Below are 27,169 nucleotides of genomic sequence, written 5' to 3' on the forward strand. Positions count from 1 at the left end.
GTAATTATATTACTTGTGTGAGAGCACACAGGAGAATGACTGTATAGCCCAGTAGTTAGGGCACTCACCTGGACAGTCCAAGTCAAAGACGTCCTGCTCCACTCCATACTTATTTTTTTATAAACAATGAAACAGCTGCAACAGGAGAGTTTAGGCCTCTCCTCCCGAACACACACACTGCTCAATAATTTGTAGTACTGTGGTTAGGGAATTCTTCTGGAAGTTTCCATTTCACAATCCCTTCTCCGCAGAAGGGGGAATTGAACCCAGAACTCCCAATTCCTGGATGAGTGCTTTAAACACTAGCTAAAAATTATAAAAGGGGCTTGAAGTACAGTGTTGTTTTGTGTAGGGCATGATCTGATAGGTGGCTTCTCCGAAAGTCTGCAGGATCGGGCCCCACAGTAAAGGGAGGTGGGGGAAGAATCCTTACTTGCCCCCACACTTCTGATGGGCTGAGTTGGCTTAGGCACAATCTAGACCAGGGCAACCTTCAACACGTGGTCCATCAGGATAGTCTGCTGGCTGGCCGCGAGAAATTTTGTTACATTGACCGTCCGCAGGAACAGCCCACCACAGCTCCCAGTGGCCACGGTTCACCGTTCCCAGCCAATGGATGCTGTGGAAGTGGCGCAGGCTTCAGGGACATGCTGGCCTCCACTTCCCACAGCTCACATTGGCCGGGAATGGTGAATCCCGGCCACTGGGAGCTGCGGGGGACCATGCCTGAGGATGGTCAACATAAACAAAATGTCTCGTGGCCCCACCAGTGGATTACCCTGATGGGCTGCGTGCTGAAGGTTGCCGACTCCTGATCTAGACCTTTAACTAGAAATGAACAGTTTTTGAATGTAACACAATTCAAAGACTATTTGGTTAATCTTTTGCATTTTCTTTCTTTCATATATCAAACAAATCAGTACATAGTCTTTGTGGATTTTTATATTGACATTTATTGAAGAGTTCTGATTGTGGCATTGATATTATCTAAAACATTCTGATTTTTAGAAGAACAAGTATGACTAAAACTCAATTTTAAACCCTCAGGAAATCCAGAAGATAAAACAATTCCTTTGGCATAAGCTCAATAACACCCAACCAGCCATTCTGCTATTTATACCATCACTCATTTCACCAATAGCAATAAAATGTTGATTAACTGTAGCCCTAGAAACCCGCCTACATCTCCCCAGATAGAGCTACCCACAGGCACAAATAGATCACACATAGTCCCAAAAAAATCATAAATTATAATGAGCAATACTGAATATATTTTGCACCGTTACCTCGTCCAACTCATGTCTTCTCTTTGGTCCTTCGGTTTCTCCTTTATGTCCATGTCACCACAGTCCTTTACAAGACTCTTCTGGGAGAGGATTCCTTTGTCTGTGTCCTTTTGACTGAAACGTCTGATTAGTGCTAATATGTAAAGTGCTTGTTAAGGGTCACATTCTGCTTTGATTTATATTACTTACAACCCCACTTAAATTCAGAGCTGGATGAGGCATAAATCAGTACACAATGTGGTCCTAATTTTTCCCCAGGTAACAAATGTTTAATGGAAAGTCCTTTTTTTTTTCTTTTCCTGCTTGCTTAGTTCCGTTTCCTTTTCTTTCTACACTTTATCCCAAGAGGGCTTCAGTGACCTGTGACCAGATTCAAAAGTTATAGCAGCAGTCACACGTCAGCCTCAATTATTCACTCTATGAATATGGATCTGCTGTTTAATTTTCATTAAACTTTTGCCTACGTCAATGCATTTTTCTGAATGAATGAGCCTTGCTTTTCCAGACTGATTATTCACAAATCATGCTTGTAACTTACTACTGCTAATAATGGTTAGCAATGAGTACAATACAGTATCTGGATGCACATCTTCCTTTTGCTTGTCATGCCCATCAAAGCAGGAATGGGGAAACCCAAACACCTAGAAATGATGTCCCTCACTAGTCGTCTATATTACACCCTGATGGCAGCATTGCCCACCCATTTCATTCATCAACAGGATGCTACTAAAGGAAAGTAATTGCTGTAACTATGTACCTGGGAAATGACCTCGAGGAAAGTTTGTAAGGGACATCTCTAAATATGCAGCATCATCTCAACACAAAATGAGGGTCTCTCTAAATGAGACGGATGAGGGGGTAAATCCAAATCCCTCTAAACATACGCCATGTCTTTGTCTCAGATTCATCCTCCTTTTGGGCCTTTGCAGGTTGGGAGGCTTCTTCTAACTTCCCTAAATGAATCCCAACCTGAACAAAGCTCCACTCCCACAGACACAACCCCAAGATCTCAGTCCCCTGCAGGGATGGGGGAAAAGATGCTACCTTCTTTTATCCTTGCTAATGAAACTATGCGGTTAGCTGCACACTCTAGCTTCACTAAAGGTGTGTTTTAAAATTGGTTTAAGCCTTTGATACACTCAGTTTTTGTATTTGTTAATTAGGGATGTGATTTTTTACCAATACAGTTATATCAGGATAACCACTAATGTGGACTCAATTTTACCAGTATAAAGGTGACTTATACTGGTATAGTTTATTCTGCTTCCCATATGGTAATAAACTATGCCAATATAAGCAGATTTGTACTGGTATAACTTCATCCACACTGGGGGCAGTAGAAGGGGAGGTGGGCAGGGAGGGTGGTTACTGCTTTTACTATACCAGCATAGTTAAAGGGCTACTACTTTTGCGTATAGAGAAGCCATTTGTTAAACCAAAGCAATGTTGCATGTATATATTCTTATTTTTAAATGTGGCTTACTTAGATTAAACTTTTTGGGGTAGGGACTATCTTTTTGTGCTGTGTTTGTACAGTACCCAGCACAATGGAGTCCTGGTCTGTGACTGCAGGTGTAACTGCAATTCAAATAAATAGAGTGTTTAACCACAGACTTGCTCTTGTTTAACTAAATTGGTTTAAAAGCAAACCTTCTGCTAAAATGGTGAAATCTGCATGTAGAGAAGGCATAGGAAGGGGACTTTATAACTAACAAAATAAAACCTCCCAAATATAATATTGTGTAGCAAAGGATGTGACAATATGAAAATAAGAATACACTATTTAAAAACATGTTATCTCCCAGTGGGAAAGGATTAATCACCAGAGCATGCCTACCCAGTACAGCAGAGGTTGAGGACAATAGGTGCCATTGAACTTGATGGGCCATTAACAGTAGACAATTAAACACACTAAGATCATGACTACACTAGAGAGTTAAGTCAACTTAAGTTTTGCCAACGATCATAAGTCGCTTTAACAACATTGATGGCACTTGTCCACACAACACTCCTTGTGTCAGCTGAACACATCCACAGTCATTGCTCTTTCATCGACAGAGAGTGTTGTATTGTGGGTAGCTATCCCACAGTGCAACTCGTCACCCTCTGCCGCTTGGAGCTCTGGGTTGTGGTGCATCATGTGGATGTGCTCACCATCCCATGATGCAGTTCTTTCCATCCCATCATTCCATAGGCTTTCTACTTCATTTTGTGCTATTTTTCAACAGCCCTTGTAAACTGTGTGCCCACCATCTCTGCTTGACAGCGTGGATCCTGAGCTGCTGATCATTCTGGTGATGAATGTTATGAACACAATGCAGTTGGTCCTGCAGTATTTCATGAACTGTGAAATTGAGAGTGAATCGGTGATGCCTGCCCTGCTGTCTGCCATGGAAACAAATAATTCAAGATTGCTGCTGGCATTCATGGACCAGCTTGCCACAGTGGACTGTCAGTACTGGGCTTGGGAAACATGCACCGAGTGGTGGGATCACATCATGATGCATGTATGGGATGATGAGCAGTGGCTGCAGAACTTTCAGATGTGCAAAGCCACCATCCTAGAACTGTGTGCAGCACTCACCTCTGTCCTGTCATGCAAGCATACCAAAATTAGAGCTGCTCTCACAGTGGAAAAGAGAGTAGAGTTTGCTGTGTATAAGCTGGCAATTCTAAACTGCTACCGGTCAGTCGCGAATCAGTTTGGGGTTGGAAAGTCCATCATGGGGGTTGCAGTGATGTAAGTGTCTATGGCCATTAATAGACTCCCATTGTGAAGGAATCTCGGCAATGTGCAGGAAATACTTGATGGCTTTGTGGCAATGGGATTCCTCAACTGTGGCAGGGTAATAGATGGCACAAATCCCAATTTTTGCTCCACACCATCTTGTAACAGAGTACATCAACTGAAAGGGATTCTTCTTCAAGGTGTTCAGGTGCGGGTGGTTCACTGAGGCTGTTTCATTGACATCAATGCGGGTTGGTCTGGGAAAGTTCATGATGCATGCATCATTCAGAACATTGGTCTGTACAGAAACAGAAATCTGCACACTGGGACTTTCTTTCCAGACCAGATGATTCCAGTGGGGGATGTCCAAATGCCCATATTGATCCTTGGAGACCCCGTCTAAGCCTTGCTCCCATGGCTCATGAAGCCTTACACTGGGAATCTAGACAGCAGCAAGGAGTGGTTCAACTACAGGCTCAGCAGGTGCTGAATGACCACTGAATGTATCTTTGGCTAATTAAAAGGTTGATGGTGCTGTCTTTTTGGCTACTTAAACCTCAATGAGGAAAATATTTTGATTGTCAGTGCAGCCTGCTGTACTCTGAATAATATTTGCAAATCAAAGGGGGAAAAGTTTCCTCAGAGATGGCTGAGGCTGATCTGCTGGCTGCTGATTTTGAGCAGTCAGATACAATGGCAATTAGAAGGGCACAGTAAAATGTGTTTGTATGTGATGCATTTGGCCAGGCAATGTTTGCTTACCGCCAAGGATTACCCCTATAATGAATGCTTCTTGAGTGTTAATTGCAAGGAGCCAATATTCCTACGTGTAGCCACTCGGATTCAATGTTAGTATTGAGCGATGTATGTATGCCACAAATAAAGGCTCATTTTATTCCAAAGACTCAAATTTAATAATGGGATAAAACACAAACTTTTGGACAAACAAGACATGAAAATGCGGAACAGTCTCACAGTTAGGGCTCTCACAGCTAGGTGTAATTCCAGTTTTCATTGGAAAACCAGTCCCCAGGCATGGAGTGTAGGGGGTACTGTGAGTAACAGGGAACATGTCCTGCATGTGGTGAGGGAGTTTGGGGACGGCAGGGACTCAGAGTTCTCTAGTGGCTGGAGGGGGAGTTGGGCAGGGATTTGCTCTGATTGCAGACTAATGAGGGCCTTAAATATCTCTGTCTGGTCCTCCAGGAGCTTTATCCTCTGCTCCTGCCCCTATGCCCTTTTCTGGCTATCCAGCCTCAGTCTTTCATTAATTGTCTCCCTCCACACACTTGTTTCGCTATGTGCTGCATCTGTTGACTGCAGCACTTCACTAAACATATCTTCCTTACTCCGCCTAGGTCACCACCTCATCTGATGGAGGTGCTTTACCAGTGTAGATGAGAGTGTTCTCAAGGGCACTGTGACAGAGTGCTGGGCAAGAACTGCTGACTCATCTCTCTGTCATGCCAGCTCCCATTACCGAAGTAAATTGGAGTTGGCTAGAGAAAACCTGCACCTAATTGGTGAATGCAAGACACCTGCCTGCCCAATTAGCCTGGGGCTATAGAAAAGCCTGGGAGGAAGGAAGCCAGGAGAAGGGAGTGAGGGAGCGGAAGCCGAGTGATAGCTCTGCACTGGTTAGGCCTCAACTGGAGTATTGTGTCCAGTTCTGGGCACCGCATTTCAAGAAAGATGTGGAGAAATTGGAGAGGGTCCAGAGAAGAGCAACAAGAATGATTAAAGGTCTTGAGAACATGACCTATGAAGGAAGGCTGAAAGAATTGGGTTTGTTTAGTTTGGAAAAGAGAAGACTGAGAGGGGACATGATAGCAGTTTTCACACATCTAAAAGGGTGTCATAAGGAGGAGGGAGAAAACTTGTTCACCTCTCGAGGTCCCTTCCAGTCCTAGAATCTATGAATCTATTAATCTTCCATCCTGGGTGCAGACAATAGAACCCAAGCTGTGTATGGTGAAAAGGTGGTGGGAGCATAACCTGTAAATGAACGGCACCAGTGGTTAATTCCCAGGGTCTCTGAGTGACTTTGTCAGCAAAGCAGGCACAGGAGCCAAGAGGGCCCTGCACCAACCCTGCTACAGGAACATCTGCAGAAGGAAAAGAAACAATGAACAGTGATATTATTGTAAGTGTACTCACGGCCATGAATCACAAAAGTTACACACACACCCCTCTTTCTTACTGTCCCTTGGCTAGCACACAAGTCGCCATGAGTCCCAGGGGATGGCATGGGCAAGGGGAAAATGCAAGAAGGGACAGATGGTGGTTTGCAAAGGGGGTTACTGTAAGTGGCTAGAGAGCCTATTCTGAATATTGTCACCCTTTTCCACAGGCTAGGGTAACCAAAACCAATATCTCACTTCTCACTTCTAAGGGTAACCCAGGATGCAAGGGTGAATCTCCTGCAGCTAGAGACTGGCTCCAATTTGTGCCGCTCTGGTCCCTACAGAAATAATTGCCAGGTAGTGTGGCAAAGATTCCCATAGTACGGGGAGAAATTAGGCATCTTGCTCAAGGAAGCTTTGGAAGAGGATTGCAGAATACCTACAGGAAAGTTTCCTAGACATCACTATGAAGGATTCCAGAGACATCCCTGTGTACATTAACAAACTTTTCCACCATGACCCCACAGTGTAGATGGACAGGCTCTGTGGTTAATTTTTCTCCATTATCCCTCCTCTACCAGATAACAAAGTACATGAGAGCTCAATCTCCACTCACCATGCAGTACCAAAGCAAAATGAGCACTTACCGGAGATCCCCTCTCCTGCATCCTGTACACAGCCAGAGCAATGGGACTGACAAGACCCTCCAGAGTGGAAAAGAGATGCACCATGCAACTGGACAACCCTGCAACCGGACAACCCTGCCATGTGCTCCACATCTTCCTCCAGCTCCACCTCCTCATCCATCACTTCCTTATCGGGAATGAGTCTGCTAGCCGCTGCCTCCAGCCCCCTGAAGTATCCACAGGCCTCTTGACGGTGGAGGTGGGGTCGTCACAGAGGATGGTGTGAAGCTCCTTATAGAAGTGGCATGTCTTCAGTGCCACACCACAGCAAGGGTTGGCTAGACTTCTGATACACCTGCCTCAGCTCTTTCATTTTAGCATGACACTGCTGTGTGTCCCTTTCTTTCATGCCCCTTCTCCAGCATATGACTAGCAATCAGACCACAGGTATCAAAATTCCTATGGCTTGTGCAAAGCTGCAACCGCACAGCCTCCTGTCCCCATATGCTCAGCAGATCCAACAGCTCTGGTGTGCTTCACGCAGGAGTGCATGAATTCATAGGCTTTTCTTTCTTTCTTTCTTTCTTTCTGCTTTAAAGCAGTCAAGCCTTTGGTTCTATTTTGACAATTTTTTTCAGCCAATTTAGAAAATTTTATGAGGGTATTGGACAGAAATACAAGGTCATAGAAACATTTGTTCTAAGAAAAAAATATTTCTCTGTTTCTACTTGCAAACTTCCTTACCTCCCTACAACTTAGGGCAGATCTATACTACAAACTTGCTTCGGCCCTTCTGCACTGATGCAGCTGTGCCACTGTAGTGCTTCTGGTGAAGACACTCTAAGGTGATGGGAGAGAGCTCTCTTGTTGGCTTAACTCCATCTCCGTGACAGGTGATACCTATGTTGGTGGCAGAAGCTTTCTCACCAACATAGCACTGTCTACATGGGGAGTTAAGATCTGTATAACTACATCACTCGCGGGTGTGAATTTTTCATACCCCTGAGCAACATAGTTATACCAAAATGATTCTGTAGTGTAGACCTCGCCTTAGAGAAGGGGGGGGGGGAGCTCTCCCTCCTGGAATGCTGTTCACCTCCTCTCTTTCCAGGGCACATGATCAGATGAAAAGATGTTATGGTCTATCACATCAACTCACCTGGTAGTTCATGACTTTACAAATGGTCAAGGTGGGATCCGGGTTGTAGTGGCAAAATATATCTATTGACAGGCATGAAATTAACTCATGAGTGTTTATCCTTCTATGATTATTTACTTATGGCTTTAGGCCAGTAAAGATCACAAGACCTGGACATTTGATTGGATGTGTGAAATTACACACAAAATAGTTTCTCGTTATGAAATGTCATATAGTCAGAATACAATAGTTGGATCAATTCCACTCTTTAATTCTTATCCTTTTGGGAAAGTCAAGCCATTTGGATCTTTTTCAACCAAAAGTGCCTGTCTCGCCATCTCTCTGTCCCCTCCCATCCCACTTTTTCTGCCGTACAAGATTAAGAGATTTCTATATATCTCATTTATTTTATATTCATTCCCAAAAACTTGATCTTGGGACAACACTCTCTGCACTTCCCTTTTGCCTCATCTTTGGGCCACCTCCAGAGAAGGGTGAATAATTGGTTACTTCACTTTTGAACATTCAGGAATCAGATCCTTAGAGAATGATAACTACACAGGTTGCAGTTTTGAGATCTCTCCCCACACCTTTTCCTCCCCTAATATTTTCTATTCTCATTAATGTAGTAACTTGCCATTTGTGACAAGTAGTTCAAGTGATATGCTGTATTTAGAGACAACTAGAGCTTCATAAATATTGAATAGTGCTTTATTTCCATAAGTGCTTCACCCTAATGCTAAGTCCTTGTGTCAAAATTCACATTAAGTGGCAGAGAGATCATCTGAGCATGCATGTTACCTTCGTTTGAATTTTTATTGCAGCTTTAGAGTCGCATCTGATTTTTAAACAGTTAAAAAAAAATCAAACTTATTCAAACCGAAGTTAGCAGTGGAAGATCAGGAGAACTTTTTAGTTTTTGTAACCTATAATGCCATGTAGCTTTTCTGCTTTACAGTGCTTCATGAAACTTGGCTGGTTTCAATGCATGATTTTATTCATGATTTAGCTATTCAAATAGCAACAGTCACCTGTGAAGCCCTATTAAATGTGTAAAATGAGATTAAATTAAATTCTTAGTTCTCAAAGTGACAGTGAAGAACACGATTTCCCTTCATAATACAGTCAGAATCTCTGGTGATTGCGGCAGTACAAAAGCCTAGATTGATTCCAGGGAACTTTCCGAAGTGCTTGCCTTTGACCTAACTCTGCCCACACTGAAGTCAGTGGCAACATTGAGCACTGTTGAAAATGCCACCCCTGATGTTGAAAGTAGTCCACAAGCAGGGCACTGCTAAAGGTGGCAAATGTGTGAGATGTCTTCCTGAGCACTTCTGATTAAACTCTCCTTAAATGCTGTGGGTGAAATCCTGGCCCCATTGATGTATAAAGGAGTTCTGCCATTGACTTCAATGGAGACAGAATTTCACTCTGTGCCACAATGGAGTAATCACTACAATCTTTCTTGGCTAAAAGACCTAGGCTGGGATTATTGAGCTGTTTCCCTGAGAGTTCCAAAAGCAGATATTAGTAGATAAAAGCAGTTATACTAGAGAGGCAGAAGCTTTGGTTAAATCAACAAGAAAAAATCAGAAAGGAAGAAGATTACTGTACAACTGCTGTCTTCCTTTCCTGTTATTATGTTGCACTTGTTTATAGTAGATGGAAGTACACAGATGTGGTAAAAGCCTATTTGCTTTCATCTGGTGACAGTAAAACCGAGTGAAAGTTACACCTTTCACTGCATAATATTTTCAAAAAAGTGTCCTATGGAAGCCACTCTGAACATTTATGGGGCCCTTTGATTTCTGAGTAAAAAAAAATGATGTAATTGAAAACAGAGTAACAAAACCATAACTTGGTTAAACAAATGTAGGTGGGTGTTGTGAGATTAATTTTTGATTGAAATGTGCACCATTCTATCGCTAAAGTGTGACACAAATCAACAATCAGAGATGATGATGAGACAATAGAAAGTAACACAGAGCAACAACTGCAGCAGCTCTGTCATCATCAGCATTTTGATACGATGCTACGGCAGCTGCTCCTCTGCCTTCTGTGCAACCGAGTCCCTTGTCATAACTCTGTACCCTGGGATGAGGTTTGTAGGCAGGCCTAGCTTATACTCTATGCAGTTACAATCATACTTGCTACTGCTCATCATTCAGCTACACACAGGCCTGATTCATGCTACAAATTGCAAGGGTGTCATCAACTACAAAGGTATATCCAAGGTGTCTCAGCCAAGTGAACAAATCATCAACGGGACCAGTGTGGCTACTAAGGGGGCTTTTGTTTGTGTTATACTTCCTGTATACTTCCAATAGTGCCTGGAACTCTGAAATGCAAAGTGTGACAATGACTAATGATGGAATTACCACCACTGTCTTTGACTCTCCTGTAGCTTTCCCTAATATGTCACACATTATAACGACTTGTGATGTGAAAATGCTATTCTTATTCATTTATAACGTGTATATTGTGACTTTGACACAAACCTTGAGTAAGGAGTAGCATGTAGTTCACTGGCCACAGGAAGCAGATCAGGGACCACACTGTGAATCAGAGAGGGAGAGAGATATTAATTTCTCTCTCATATATGTTTATACAATTATGGTAGCGCTCGTAGGTCACAATCGGAATAGGCACTGTGCAAACAAACTTTCATAGTCCCCACCCAAAAAGAGTTTATAATATGATTAAGAAAAGATGCAACTAGTAAATAGAACAGGGGTCTCAAACTCAAATGACTACGAGGGCCACATGAGGAAAAGTACACTGGCCGGAGGGCCTCATTTACTGACACCTCCCCCCACACCGCCCTCGGCCCTCCCCCCACTCCATCCCTTCCATGAAACCCCACCCCTGCCCCACCTCCTCCCACCCCTTCCCTGCCCCCATTTCAACCCCTTCCCTGAAATTCCCACCCCAACGCCACCCCCTCCCTGCCCCCGGGGGTTGTAGGAGGGGTGTGGGGTGTGGCAGGGGCTCAGGGCAGGGAGTTGGGGTGTGGGGTGCAGGAGGGGTGAGTGTGGCAGCGAGTCAGGGTGCAGGGGGCTCAGGGGGCTCAGGGTAGGGAGTTGGGGTATGGGGTGCAGGAGGGGTGAGTGTGGCAGTGAGTCAGGGTGCAGGGTGTGGCAGGGGGCTCAGGGTAGAGGGTTGGGGTGCAGGAGGGGTGCAGGGTGCATCAGGGGACTCAGGGCAGGGGGTTGGGGTGCAGTAGGGGCTCAGGGCAGGATGTTGGAGTGTGGTGGGTGGCTTAGGGCAGGGGGTCAGGGTGCAGGGTGCAGCAGGGGGCTCAGGACAGGGGGTCAGGATGCGGAGTGCAGCAGGGGCCTCAAGGCAGGGGGTCGGGTGCAGGAGGGGTGCCGCAGGGGGCTCAGGGCAGTGAGTTGGGGTGCAGGAGGGGTGCAGCAGGGGGCTCAGGGCAGTGAGTTGGGGTGCAGGAGGGGTGCAGGGTGTGGCAGGGGGCTCAGGGCAGGGTGTTGGGGTGTGGTGGGTGGCATTCTGATATGCGGCTCTCTGTCACTGCAGACTATGTGGCTCTGGAAGAAGGATAAAGGAGTTTCAAGTGCAAGTGTGTTCTTGTCCATCCTCCCTGTTGAAGAAATTGGCCCAGGAAGGGACCATCAAATTGTGGAGGTAAATGTGTGGTTGTGCAGGTGGTGTCAGAGAGAGGCTTTGGATTCTGTGAGTATGGGATGTTGTTCCAGGAAGAAGGATTGCTAGGAAGAGATGGGATCCTCTTAACAAAGAGAGAGGGAAGTGCATCTTCGCAAGCAGGCTTGCTAACCTAGTGAAGAGGGCATTAAACTAGATTTGCTGGAGGATGGAGTTAAGCCCTAAAGTAAGTGGGGAATTGGGATACTGGGAGCAAACACAAGGAGGAGGATGCAACAGGGGAGGCCTCCCGATTCATACTGAGAAAGTAGGGCAATCGGCTAGTTATGTTAGGTGTCTGTACAGGAATACAAGAAGCCTGGGAAACAAACAAGAAGAATTGGAAGTCATGGGACAGTCATGGAACTATTCTGTGATTGGAATAACAGACTTGGTGGGGTAACTCACATGACTGGAGTACTTTAATGGATGGGTATAAAGTGTTCAGGAAGGACAGGAGGGGGAGAAAAGGTGGAGGAGTTGAACTGTATTTAAGGGAGCAATATGATTTCTTAGAGCTCCAGTATGAAACTGGAGAAAAGCCTGTTGAGAGACTTTGGGTTAACTTTAGAGGCGAGAGCAACAAGGGTGATGTCGTGGTGGGTGTCTGCTATACACCACCAGACAAGGGGGATGAGGTAGACAAGGCTTTCTTCAGACAACTAACAGAACTTTCCAGATTGCAGGCCTTGGTTCTCATGGGGGACTTCAATCACCCTGACATCTTCTGGGAGAGCAATGCAGCAGTGCACAGACAATCCAGGAAATTTTTGGAGAGTGTTGGGGACAACTTCCTGGTGCAATTGCTGGAGGAACCAACTAGGGTCCATGCTCCTCTTGACCTGCTGCTCTCAAATAGGGAAGAATTGGTAGGAGAAGTAGAAGTGGGTGGCGATCTGAGCAGCAGTGACCATGAGATGGTTGAGTTAAGGATCCTGACAAAAGGAAGAAAGGAGTGCAGCAGAATATGGACCCTGGACTTCAGAAAAGAAAATTTTGACTCCCTCAGGCAACTGATAGATAGGATCCCCTGGGAGGTTAATATGAGGGAGAAAGGAGTCCAGGTTTGCTGGCTGTATTTTAAAGAATTCTTATTGAGGGCACAGGAACAAACCATCCTGATGTGTAGAAAGAGTAGTAAATATGACAGGCGACCAGCTTGGCTTAACAGAGAAATCTTTGGTGAGCTTAAACACAAAAAGGAAGCTTACAAGAAGTGGAAACTTGGACAGATGACAAGGGAGAAGTACAAAAATATTGCTCGAACATGCAGGGATGTAATTAGGAAGGCCAAAGCACAATTGGAGTTGCAGCTAGCAAGAGATGTGAAGGGTAACAAGACGGTTTCTACAGGTATTTTAGCAACAAGAAGGTAGTCAGGGAAAGTGTGGGACCCTTAATGAATGGGGGAGGTAACCTAGCAACAGATTATGTGGAAAAAGCTGAAGTGATCAATGGGTTTTTTTGACTTTGTCTTCACAGACAAGGTCAGCTTCCCGACTGCTTAACTAGGCAGCACAGTGTGGGGAGGAGGTGAGCAGCCCTCAGTATTGAAAGAACAGGTTAAGGACTATTTAGAAAAGCTAGACATACACAAATCCCTGCGGCCAGATCTAATGCATCCAATGGTGCTGAGGGAGTTGGCTGATATGATTGTAGAGCCAGAGGTCCCAGATGATTGGGAAAATGGCAAATATAATGCCTATCTTTAAAAAAGGGAAGAAGAAGAATCTGGGGAACTACAGACAGGTCAGCCTCACCTCAGTCCCTGTAAAAATCATGGAGCAGGTCCTCAAGGAATCCATTTTGAAGCACTTGGAGGAGAGGAAGGTGGTCAGGAACAGTCAACATGGATTCACAAAGGGCAAGTCATGCCTGACCAACATGATTTCCTTCTATGATGAGATAACTGGCTCTGTGAATATGAGGAAAGTGGTGGATCTGATATATCTTGACTTTAGCAAAATTTTTGATACGGTCTTCCACTGTATTCTTGCCAGCAAGTTAAAAAGAGTATGGATTGGATGAATGGACTATAAGATGGATAGGAAGCCAGCTAGATCATTGGACTCAATGGGTAGTGATCAACGGCTTGATGTCTTGTTGACAGCCGGTATCAAGTGGAGTGCCCCAGGGGTCTGTCCTGGGACCGGTTTTGTTCAACATTTTCATTAATGATGTGGATGATGGGATGGATTGCACCCTCAGCAAGTCCACAGGTGACACTAAGCTGTGGGGAGAGGTAGATATGCTGGAGGATAGGGATAGGGTTCAGCGGGACCTAGCCAAATTGGAGGATTGGGCTAAAAGAAATCTGATGAAATTCAACAATGACAAGTGCAGAGTCCTGCACTTAGGACGGAAGAATCCCATGCACTGCTACAGGCTGGTGACCGACTGGCTAAGTGGGGGGACCTGGGGATTACAGAGGATGAGAAGCTGGATATGAATGAACAATGTGCCTTTGTTTCCAAGAAGGCCAACGGCATATTGGGCTGCACTAGTAGGAGCATTGTCAGCAGATCGAGGGAAGTGATTATTCCTCTCTATTTGGCATTGGTGAGGCCACATCTGGAGTATTGCATCAGTTTTGGGCCCCCCACTACAGAAAGGATGTGGACAAATTGGAGAGAGTCCAGAAGAGGGCAATGAAAATGATTGGAGGGGCTGGGGCACATGATTTATGAGGAGAGGCTGAGGGAACTGGGGTTATTTAGTCTGCAGAAGAGAAGAGTGTGTGGGGGGGTGGGATTTGATAGCAGCCGTCAACTACCTGCAGGAGGGTTCCAAAGAGGATGGAGCTCAGCTGTTATCAGTGGTGGCAGATCACAGAACAAGAAACAATGGTCTCAAGTTGCAGTGGGGGAGATCTAGGTTGGATATTAGGAAAATCTATTTCACTAGAAGGGTGGTGAAGCACTGGAATGGGTTACCTAGGGAGATGGTGGAATGTCCATCCTTAGAGGTTTTTAAGGCCCAGCTTGACAAAGCCCTGGCTGGGATGATTTAGTTGGGGTCCTGCTTTGAGCAGGAGGTTGGACTAGATGACCTTCTGAGGTCTCTTCCAACCCTAATCTTCTATGATTTTATGACCACACAGAATTCATTTCAAAATTATAAACACATGTTCACAGAATATTTGAATTACTCAGACAGCTGTATGAACAGACGTAGATCATCTAACCTAAACTATATTTTTCGTACACTTTGGAATGCCAAACACATATTCTGCTGTGTAAACTCTATTAGGACTACTTTGAATAATCCAAGTCTTTGAGAAGCTTAAACAGCTTCCATTTTGATGTTTGAATCCACTTTCCATGAAAATCTTTTGCTTTCCTCCCCGCCACATTTCACCTTCAATTTGCACTGACCTGAGAAGATTTAAAATCTGAAAGCATCCATTCAGGGCTAGATATAAGAACTTAATCATGACGCTGGAAAGGAGAGAGATGACTGGCTGTAGGGTCCTGGTCAGCTCCAAGATAATAGAACAAAGATGTTGTATTATTATGCCTGGGAAAATGAGTTTAGTTTACTTTTAGGATCTTGTAAAATATGTGAATTTTTTTCTCTTCCTGCTATTCCTACCCAGTGGAATCTGATTTTAATAGGGAGGGACACAAACAGTAGTATCAAAAAAGCTTTAAAAATCCCTTTAAATCATGTTTAAAATTTGTGGCTTATATAGAATACATGGTGCAATACAACGGTTTTATTTGTATTAGTTCGGGATGACTAGTGCAGCTCAGTAGTGGTTTCATCCCTTGTGGACATCCCAGACTCATGACCGTAAAACCATCCTCTAGTCTCTGTACACAGAATATGCAAATGAGAGCTAATTGACTAAAGACAAATGCATGCTGGAACTCTGATTATTACCATTATGGAAAAATGAAAAACCATTTACAAAAAAAGATGCATACATAGCAAGACATGCTGCCATGCACAGTTTATGGATCCTCTCTGAAATGTAGTTAGGTACAAAGTACACATTAGGAAATAAAATGCGCGGGGGAGTCAAAACTATTGAGAGGCAGAAAACTCTTTTGAAGTGAAATTAGGAGCAAGTTGGACAAGATCCAAAATATTGCTTGAGACTCTATGTATATATGATTGCAGGAAATGCCCTTATTCCTCCTCAAAAACAATTTATTAATATATTAACTAGGTTGGCAGTAGTGAAGCAGTAATTTAAAGTACACCAGCCTATAGGATTTAGAATAAAAATATACCAAATTGCCTGAAAATAATCTTGATAGTCAGTGAACTGGGGTACTGATTGCTTTGCATATGGCAATGGTGAATTACTGCTCCATGGTTTTCATCCATCATAATAAATATGCATTAAGCACTTAGCATTTGCACCATTGGAATAACTCAAAAAGTTATATAAATAATGGGAGAATTCCAAGGGTTTCTGATGTTGCTAGGGAAACCAACTCGTTGATGTCTGCATGATCAATAGGTCTGTAATTTTTGTGTTGTTCTCAGAAGGAATCTCCTAAAAACTAGGACTATGTCTAAATAAATCTCCCTGGTTTAATCTATATGGTCACTACATGCATCTCCTTCTAGTTTTCCTAATCAACTGTGATTAGGTAGAAGGATTGGTGGATGGACACATACACAAAACATAAGCTATTGATTCAATATTTCATCCCTCTTTCCTCTTCCAACGCTCCTCCATTTATATGTTGACTGTTCACTTGACTGTAAACTCTTTGGGGCAGTGTTTGTGGGCCAGAGTCATTGACTGCTCTATCCACTTTCTGCCCATCTGGTGATGAAAAATATTTATAAATCTGATTTAACCAGTCAACTCAGCAATATTCACAGATGATTTGTGTCACCAGTGTGATTTAAAACAGCTGAAACATGCCAGTGAATCTAGCCCAATGTCTTCATTTATAATGTGGTAGTGCCTAGAGGTAGGGTGACAAGATGTCTGTTTTTTGACCGGAATGCCCAGTCAAAAAGGGACCCTGGTGGCTCCGGTCAGTACCGCCAACCGGGCCATTAAAAGTCCGGTCAGCGGTGCTGTGGTGCTAAGACAGGCTAGTCTCTACCTGTCCTGGCTGGCACCATGCTGCACCCCGGAAGCGGCCAGCAGGTCTGGCTGCTAGGCAGTGGAGCGATGGGGCTCCGTGTCCTGCCCCCACTCTGAGCACTGCCCCCACTCTGAACACCGGCTCTGCACTTCCATTGGTCGGGAACAGGCTGGTGGGAACTGGGGGGGCGGTGCCTGTGGGTGAGAGCAGCATGCAGAGCCTCCTGCCCCCACCCGTCTAGGACCTGGACCTGTTGGATGCTTCCGGGGAGCATGCAGCACTGTGCAGGACAGGCAGGCAGCCTGCTTTAGCCCCTCCCGCGCTGCTCCACAGTGTCTCTTGAATGTTTTTCACATTTGATTATATATATTCTTTTATCTAATTATGTTCACGGTAAAGTTTTAAGGGCCATATTCTTTCAGAAGATGCAACCCAGGCAGGAAAAGGAAAAAGTGGTCAACCGTCTGTGAGATGCCTGGTGCAGACCCCAGAATAAGTTAGAGAACCTCCTTGCATGACTACCTATTGTTTGCTCCACAATACAGACTAGCCCAAGTTTAAAGCTCTCTGGCTTAAAGTATGCTCCCTCATGACACCAACACATTTCTGGTAGAGGAGGATATCCTCTGGTGTTCCTATATTACTGCTGGGGTCAGGGACTTCCACAGGAGGCTGTATTCACCCCTTTATATTGCAGGAGTGGCGTAAAGGAGTGAATACCATGCTTTCACTAAGGCAGCGGTTGTCAACCTTTCAGAAGTGGTGTGCTGAGTCTTCATTTATTCACTCTAATTTAAGGTTTTGCATGCCAGTAATACATTTTAATGTTTTTAGAAGGTCTCTTTCTGTAAGTCTATAATATATAACTAAACTATTGTTGTATGTAAAGTAAATAAGGTTTTTAAAATGTTTAAGAAGCTTCATTTAAAATTAAATTAAAAGGCAGAGCCCCCCTCTCCCCCCCTGGACCGGTGGCCAGGACCCGGGCAGTGTGAGTGCCACTGAAAATCAGCTCGCGTGCCACCTTTGGCACCTGTGCCATAGGTTGCCTACCGCTGCACTAAGGTATCACCACTGATGCATAATTGTGATAAATCTTATACAAAGTATATCTTGGAAGGTATCATTTGAAAAAATATGATAACATTGTTCAACAGATCATACATTTGCTATGCATCTGTGTCTTAAACACGTTGTGTTTCTGGATAACACCCACAAGACAGATTTGCATTATGTTACCCTTTATGTCTCTTGCTAGTTTAATTGTGTTTCATACCTTGGCCATTCTAAGTTTTTCCTTATATGCTTGTGTTGGAGTTTTTTATATCCATCCTTCATAATTTGACCAGTTTCCACTTTTTGTATGATTCTTTTTTGAGTTCGTTGATGGTCTCCTGGTTAAGCCAAAGTGGTCTCTTCCATACTTCCTATCTTTCATATGCATTAGGATAATTTGTGCTTGTGCCCTTAATAATGTTTATTTAAAAAAAATGCCAATTCTCCTGAATTCTTTTTCCATTTGCTTCCCACAAGACCTTATCTGCTAATTCTCTGAATTTGCTAAAGTCTGCCTTCTTGAAATCTATTGTCGTTATTCTATTGTTTTCCGTTCTACAATTCCTTAGAATTGTGAACTACATCATTTCATGATCACTTTCACTCAAGCTGCCTTCCACCTTAAAATTCTCAACCCTTTCCTCCCTCTTTATCAGAATCAAATCTAGATTAGTCTCTTCCCTCGAGGCTTTCTCTGCCTCCTATAATAATAATAAAAAAAAATGTGTTCTCTCTAAGGCATTCCAATGGCTTTTTGGATCATCTGTGCTCTGCTGTGTTATTTCCCCAACAGATGTCATCAACAAGTCTTGTGCTTTCAATGATTCTTTTTAGTTTAAAAAAAGCCTCATCTACCTTTTCTTCCTAGTTAGGTGGCTTACAATAGATGCCTACCATGACATCACCCTAGGTTTTTTTTACTCCTTTTATCCTTTCCCAGAAACTTTCAACAGGTCTGCCTCCCCCTCCTATCTCAGCCTCACTGCATCTTTGATATTCAATGCAACACCTCCTCCCTTTTTTCCCTGTCTGTCCTTCCTGACCAAGTGGTATCCTTCTATATCAGTGGTCCAGTAATATTAATCATCCAGTGAACACATGGCAGGAGCCCATTACATTGAACTTCATTACATGTCAGATAAGAAAGTAGTATGGACATTGCATTTAATTTAATAACCATATTTTAAATGTCCTCAATGCTAAACACCCTGCCTTTTATTTTTGGCGGGTGATGAAAAAGGTAATATGTTTCATATTCATCTCTTCCTTTTTTTAGTTCTGTCAGTTTATTCAGGGTTGCAAATTTTGAACTACTCATTTATTGGAAAAAAACCTGGAACGTTTCTTTAACTATAGAATTTACTTCCTAATTTCCTTTTAAAAGATTGGATCAAGGGGATGAGTTAAAATTTGTACTGAGCTAGAGTAAGAGATAAGTTTCCTCTGTACAATAATAAGAAAATAAAGATTTTAAAGCTTGATAGGATACAAACACAAGCAAGTATGATAGTTTGTTTCCACTCCCCACGTCAACTGGCATTATTGCAAGGTTAAGGCTAAGCATTCAAGATACACCACGGTAACTGGTGATGGATAAATCAAGAACTCACAAGCTGAGCTGGCAAAAGTAAGTTTGTTCTGGCAGTGTTTATTTTTCCCTTTTAAATAAAAAAACAGCTGAAGGCTGTGGAGAATGAGAGAGCTTGTGCATTTTATTTTATATATCATATTTCCCTCAGGTTATCTGTGTTGTTACCCTGTTTGAATGCATAGAGTTAAATCAAATGAGGCTGTAAGGGAGAACTCAATGAGAAAGGAAAAAAACACAAAAACAAGTGTTATGATAGAGTACACCAAGAGTCCTTGAGGAAACAGTGGGGAAACTATTAACTGGGGGAAGACTTCCTGTGTGGATCCAACCAGTCTGGTGAGGTGTATTCTTCCCAAACCAAAACCCCAGGATCAAAGGGAATTCTAAAATCTTAAAGATTCTGGTCTAAAGAGGGGAGGGGGGCAGGTTATTAGCACACTGAGACTGACGGAGAATGACACAGACATAGAGAGAGCATGCTGCAAGCAGGACAGTCTGCTTCTCCCAGCCAGAGATGAGATTTATTTTTGTTCAGATGAATTTACAGTGCTTGTAAGGAAAGATTAAGGAGTAGGTAAGGAGAACTGTGTGTAATGTACTCTATCATTTGCTCTGTGTGTTTTGCACCTTGGGTTGGCTTGTCTACATGGAGATTTAGTCTGTGGCAAATCAATAGCATATTAACTGTCTGTGCACTAAGTTGTTGTGTAGACCCTACTACCGTGTACCAAAAAGTTCTGTAGTTCACTTTGATTTGATGCTGCTTGAAACTGCACTCAAGGGGACAAAAAAGGGGTCTAAGGCACAGCAGCCCAGTAAGCATGATGAGGGGATTTTGCTCAAACTTTCCAAAAATTAAGCCTTAAGACCAAACCAAGAAAAGAAAATTTCAGCTTGAAAGATTAAATATTTCTGAAATGTATGAATAAAATGGGAAATATAGCAAAAAAGTGTATTTGTGAATACTGTAACAGTTGCTACACTAAATAGGTGAGTGGACTCTCTGGTGCATATGCAGACAGCCTTTTAAGGACCAGGAAGTAACTCAGAGAGGAAGTTCAGGGATGTGTCTTTCCTGGCTCTGGGAGAAAACAAAATGGGAAACACCAGCAGCAGAAACACCAGCAGCAGGAGGGGAGTTGCTTCTGTACTCTCTTGTATTAATAAATACCAATATTTTCATTTTGCTTTAAAATTTTCTGGGGTGTTTTTGCAAGAAAAACTGAAAACCAGACTTGTTTCAGTAAACCCTGAATTTTCCTAACAAATCAGGATTGTTGTTTTGTTTTAAAATGGAAAAAAATGTTAATAGAAATTTTGGGGAAAAGTTTTTGTATAGATATTGCCACTGGCATTTTTAACCAGCTCTACCACTAAGTCAAAGTGGTTATCTATTCAATGGTTACTTACTTGCAGTGCTATACAATGCTAATTATACAATAGTGTGCCCTCACCCAGTACTAATCCAGGTGTTATGTGAAATGGATTTTTATAAAGACTCAGGGCATGTGAGGAGAGATTTTTTGTCTGTGCTAATTACTGGTGTATAGCTCTGGGAAAGAAGTGTTCTCAGGCACCTTTAGCCTTGCCCTTTTTGCCCTGTACAACAAAAACATCAGTTGGAGAGAGAAGGAGTTGGATGTGCGAGAGACCATGTTAGCAACATCCAATGAACTTACATAATGCATATTTAACAGCTCAAGGAACTGATAGTTTGTTTTATGAAACCTGAAGTCATCTGCATACATGCATGTCCCTGCCCTTGTCAATGAAGTAGTAGGTCATTAATGTTCATTGTGAACAGCAATGACCCACAGAATAGAATTCCGGGGAACTCCAGCTGTAGCAGCCTAACATAAAATTGTAATTGTTTCCATCAACAGCTACATTAAAGTAGTTAAAGATACAGAATTTGAACTACGTGGCAACTTAAGAGCCCAGATGATGATAAAAGACTTTTAAAATTTAGTTTCAAAACTGAATAAAAAATTTGAAGAGCAGCATAAGCTGTTTTTTGGAGTTCAGTTTACAGTGTTTTTTTAGAGCTGAATGGAAGTAATGAAAGTCAATCTGATGTTTGTGATGTGTTTGATAACACATCATAAATCAGCTTTATGTGCAATAGGCTCCATTATCTTAAGAGGGGCATTGTTAGCTATTGATTATAATAGCAGTGTGTAGTTCATGGTTGTGAAGGTGAATAACTTTGTCTTACATCCATGAAATTGGAATTATTCACTGTCCAGAAGACTGCTGGACAGTTATACAAATCAGAAGTTTGATTGAAAGCACAATGGCAAGTTAGAGATATTTCAGAGTTAAAACACAACCCTTCATATATGTAGTTCAATAAAGTTGAATATGTGGTTTGATCTGGATACTATTCCCATGTATAGAATAATTAGAGATGTCACCCTGGCATCAGGGGGCCACGTGAGGCCAAGGGCCCCCTAGCAGACGGCTTGGGTGGGGAGTGGAAGGGGCCAGAGCCAGAGCAGAAGGGGTGGGACCCAAGCCTCCTCTGGCCGCTGCCCACTGCCACACAACAACTGCCTGGGAGAGAGCCTGGGTGTGGTGGCAGCGGGCTGTCCCCTGCCTAGCCTCAACTTCTGGAAGAAGCAGCCGAATGAGCCAGAGCCCTCCCCTTCAAACTGGCATGCTTGGTTCTGTCCCTGGAAGCCGAGCCCAAGCAGAGTGCGGGCTGCCACTGTTCCCCAGCCAGACTCTCTCCCAGGCAGCTGGCTACATTGCACAGAGCAGTAACCAGGACCGGTACTGTCCTGCTCCCTGCCTGGGCCTGACTGCCAGGAAGAGCAGCTGAACTTGCCAGGAGAGCCAGCACAGTGGGAGAATAGACCCCCCCCCCCCCCCCCGCTGGGCAGGTTTCATGGGGCGGGGCTAGGGTGACCAGACAGCAAATGTGAAAAATCGAGACAGGGGCTGGGGGGTGGGGGTAATAGGAGCCTATATAAGAAAAAGACCCAAAAATCGGGACTGTCTCTATAAAATCAGGACATCTGGTCAGGGGTAGGGTGGAGACATGTCGGGCGGTCACATGTCCTCCCCTTTTGATTGTCCCCCCCACTCCAGTATGGGGAGGCACCAGTCATCTATGAAACAGACTAAAAAAAGACCCGTTTTCTGAGCATTAACCACCACATATACTCTCTTGTGACACTGTGATCATACAAGCCTCTTGATCTCATAGCATCATTGTATAACTGAATGAAGCTATTAATCTATTTGCTTATGTATGTTATTATATAGGCATCATTGTAATATCTTAGCACCTTCCTGAACTGGTGGAAAGCTGTTCTCTATAAGAAGTCCAGGGTTAAGTGTGATCATCACAGACTGGATTCATCTAATTTCCCAGGCTTTTCTGGAGGGCACGAATGAGCTGGGGGAGGAGGGAGGTGGAATATGATACAGTTGGTAATGGAGACTGGGAATTGTAAAGAAGTTCTGGAGGTGTGTTTTAAAGATTTATTTAATGCATTTTACTAAAGCATGTAGTTTTAAGTAAGAGAAAAAAGTGCTTACATCACCATGCACACAATAAAAGTGAAAATAAATCAATAAATATTGCATATTATCTTGACAAAGAAGGTCAGGTATTTCAGATTAAAAAAGCAAACAGAAAAACAGAGGTGAAGCACTCATGATATACTTCCAATTTAAAATGATTTCACTCCATTACTAAAGACAATAAACTTAGAGTAAGCCACACATCAATTTGCTCATGGAATGTTATTAAAATATTGGCTATTGTAATTATAGTTAAACTAAATTCTGCAAAGGGAAATCTAACTTGCAAATCCTATAGACACTTAGGACGCCAATAGGGTTTTAGGCTATTTAGACTTTGTTTGTATGAAGTGTTGCTTGATAGAGCTCATGGAAGAGAAGATCTGAGGCTTGGAGATGCAGGTGGAAACTATTGTTGAGTTTTGAAGGGGTTTCAAACTGAAGATGGAGCAAAGGCAAGAGGAGGCTGAATGGAAAAGTCGAAACCTGGAAGTGCAAGCTGAACTGAAGAACTCAGAGGGGAGACTGCTGGGTGAGGAAAGTAGTCAGTGGAAACATGTGAGTACAAGAACCAGGCAGAGGGAAAGACCAGCTAGTGAGGGACAAAGAGCTCAGGAACAGGTTTGCTGAGTGGATAATGAAGAAGGGGCACAGCAGACTGTAAGTGAAGGAGGGAGGGCAAGGAAGAAGACAAGAACAGCTAGTCCTGTAAGAAGAGGGGGATAGCTAATGGAGATACCAAGAGTTCAGAGCCCCAGGAGGATATAGGATGATTTGCAGAAGATTAAAAGGGAGAATAAAGGATAAGAGGATGCACAGCGAGAAAGAACAGGAGGAAGGCTGGAGAATCACACGATCACTAGGAAAAGGAAAAGGAAAAATACAGGGAGGGAGAGGTGTTATTTAAGTAAAGCACTGCTGTGGACACAAGAAGAAATGGCTATAAACTGGCCACCAACAAGTTTTGGCTCAATATTAGGCAAAGGTTTCTAACCATCCGAAGAGTGACGTTCTGGAACAACCTTCCAAGGGGAGTAGTGCAGGCAAAAAACCTAACTGGTTTCAAGACTGAGCCTAAATTTATGCAGAGGATGGTATGATGGCACTGCCTACAATGGCATGTGGCCTATTGGCAACTGAACGTTAGATGGGGAGGGCTCTGAGTTACTACTGAGAATTTTTGCCATGTATCTTGCTTACCGTTGTCAGATGTTTGGCTGTATTTATAGAGAGCATTCATATCTCCCCTCAGCCTTCTTTTGATGAGATTAACAAGCAAAGTTCTTTGAGTCTCATTTCATAAGATAGATGCCAGGATGCCTAGAGGGAATGGAAAACCTATCTCCCACCTCAGTCCTAGAGCAATCCATGAACCCAGGGAAGACTGGTGTTCACTCATTTAACTTTCATGCAGAGCCTAATAAAGTAGGTGTGCTCAGAGGTTGCCTTACTCTGCACAAGGTAGCCATGGGTGGGGAGGAAGAAAAGGAAATATCTCCCTTACAACTTTTAGCCCGCTGGTTAGAGTACTCATTTGAGCTATGAGAGACCACCAGTTCAAGTCCACCCTCTGCCTGCTGAGGAGGAGGTATCTGCCACTGCCGTACCACTGGACTAAAATGTGATTCTCACTTGTACTTTGTCCTAATTAATATTTACTTAGTCAATTAAAGTTGATCAACTTTATTAGGAGACATTGAGAGAGACTCATCTCAGAATATCCCATAGTCCAGTGGGTAGAGCAAACCCCTTCTCATCATGCAGAGGGGGAACCTGAACCAGAGGTCTTCCACGTCTCAGGGGAGTACCTAAACCACTGGGCTAAAGATTAAGGGAGGTCCTCCTTCCTTCCTTCATGTATGGAGTTAGGTCTTTGAGGACACCTACAAGATCAGGCCCTGCACATGAGTGAATGCCTTTCTTTCCCCAATTCATGGATTACTAGCAAAGAGAAGTGCTTCCCTGCTGCCTGGACATAAGCCCTACACCCTCACAGATGGCTGCCTAGGACACATACCTCTCATGGGCATCTCCCATTGGCTAGCTTAGGCAATTCCCCACCTAGTATGTCACCTTTTGTGGCTTTTCTAAAGTGCCTATCTCTTCCCATTCATAGCAGCCTAGGCACCAGATGGCATGTGGATTGCAGTGTTGTTTCTGTGATTTTCTAGGTGCCTAAAAGTAAAATATTGCAACGTTCAGTGTCATAATGCTGAAACCCTTTATGGGTCTGGTCCTCACTGTTTCCAATGCAATCCATATTGGTGCTGTTATTGTTGTTGTGCATTGCTAATTCAAGGATTGCTGGATTTCTCTAGTACTACTACCACAGGAAGGGAAGGGACACATGAAAATTACAAACTAAAGAAAAGCAAAACTCAGTTCTTTTTGCTCTGATGATGCTACCTGTTCATTTTCTAGCCATATCTGTTTGCTGTTTCTGCTGTACCCTACTCAACCATAGCTGGGTTTCCATCAGTATCAGTACATCTAGCTAAAAAAAAGGATTCGATGCTTTCAATAAAAAGACAAGAAATGGCCTGGAAAGGAAAACTTTGAAGCTTTTCCTAACTCCTAAAACAGCTTCCATCATCTCTCTGAGAGACTAAAGAACCCAGTGACTTGATCACACCCTGTCCTCTATTGTAAGAACATTCATCCAGTTAAACAACATAAACAATGCAACCTGACTAAAGAGACATAATGGTATTGAAAAGTGAATAAAAGCAGAAAGCAGACCCTGTGCATATTTGATTTACCCAAAACCTTTATAGAATAATTTCAGATCACAAACTGGTAAATATCAAAGTTTTTGGGAACAGAAAAAAACAACAACTCATTGAACCAATTGTTTCATTTGAATAGCTTGTCCAGCTCTACTCACCATAGGTTTGGGATCTTAAGTTGCCCTGGTGTCCTTTTTGCCCAAATTAGTGTGTGAACAAAGAGGTTAAAATGTAAATGATTTGGGAGCCTAAGGTAGTGTCAAAATAATTAAATAGAAAAAAGAAAATGTCTTAAGTACATAAAATACTATATTTATGACATCTGTTTGAAAGCTCAGTAGACTGTGAAGGGTGAGTTTGCCTGAGAAACATGGACATTTTTTCCCTCCATTTTTATAAATTGGTTGAAAGCGAGTTGTATCATTTTCAGGTACAGTTGTGCACAACTGTTAACTAGGCATGTTCTTATTTGTTCTCCCTGGGAAGCACTGGCTTTAAAACTTATGTCCTCAGACAATATAACAGAAACAGATGGAGAGTGTTGGGTAAACCAAAGCCAACCCTTGCAATCAGAAGGAAACAGTAGCATGGAATATGCTCATCTGGGGCCAGAGCCTCAGCTGAGGCAAATCAGCTTAGTTCCATTGATGTCACTGGATCTTGGCCAGTTTGTCCCAGCTGAGGTTCAGGCTTCAGATGACCTTAACAAATGACTCCTCCTCAGTTCTCCAGAGAAGATGAAAACCAACTGAAGTGCCTACAAATATTGACTATGGGAATATTCTTTCTCTTCTCTACATTTGGCCGTCAGTTCGACCTGCGTCATTTGACCAAGACACATTATAATTTCTACATGCATCCCCTCTAATCCCTCTTACACTCATATAACATTGCTGTCCATGACTCTGGCCCTACAAAGACTTGCACATGGGTTTAATTATATGAACTCTAAATAGTTTTGCTGTCTTCATTGAGGCTACTCACAGTGCATAAGGTTAAGTCCATATGTATGTTTTTGCAAGATATGTCCAATTTGTTATCTTGAATTTTAGTGCAAGATATTCCAATGTTTAACAGGGACCGGCAACCTTTGGAACACGGCCCGGCAGGGTAAGCACCCTGGCGGACTGTGCCGGTTTGTTTACCTGCCACGTCCACAGGTTCGGTGGATCGCGGCTCCCACTGGCCATGGTTTGCTGCTCCAGGCCAATAGGAGCTGCAGGAAGCCACAGCCAGCACATCCCTTGGCCCACGCCGCTTCCCGCAGCCCCCATTCGGCTGGGATTGCAAACCGTGGCCAATGGGAGTCACGATCGGCCGAACCTGCAGACGCGGCAGGTAAGCACCCTGGCGGGCCACGTGCCAAAGGTTGTCGATCCCTGGTTTACCATGTGAGTGAAGTAAAAGAGCCCCAACATGTATTTAGTGTAAGCTTCGGGTTTGATTTCATTTCAGCTAGAATTGGTTAAAAATGGCAAACATGTTTCCTCAAAAAATCATTTTCATTTTTTCTTTTGACGAGCAAAGTCTAAAACTGAAATTCTGAAAAGTATTCTCCCTCATCCCCCTTCCCTTCCATTTTCAGATGCAAAATGTATAAGGGGATGAGAGAAAGAAAAGCAGTAAAAAAACAACCAACCAACCAAAACAAAAAAT

General features: G+C 43.3%; 1 protein-coding gene across 1 annotated transcript in view; it reads left to right on the forward strand.

Moving 5' to 3' along the window:
• The window catches only part of SLITRK5 (SLIT and NTRK like family member 5), a 97,541-nt gene extending 93,978 nt beyond the window's left edge, over positions 1–3,563 (forward strand). Inside the window, exon 4 of the mRNA XM_054011971.1 lies at positions 3,515–3,563. The gene's annotated coding sequence lies outside the window, so the exon portion shown is untranslated. The remainder of the gene's footprint in view (positions 1–3,514) is intronic.
• Positions 3,564–27,169: the final 23,606 nt, after the last annotated feature.

Source organism: Malaclemys terrapin, chromosome 1 (assembly GCF_027887155.1).
Source record: "Malaclemys terrapin pileata isolate rMalTer1 chromosome 1, rMalTer1.hap1, whole genome shotgun sequence".
Classification (NCBI taxonomy): domain Eukaryota; kingdom Metazoa; phylum Chordata; order Testudines; family Emydidae; genus Malaclemys; species Malaclemys terrapin.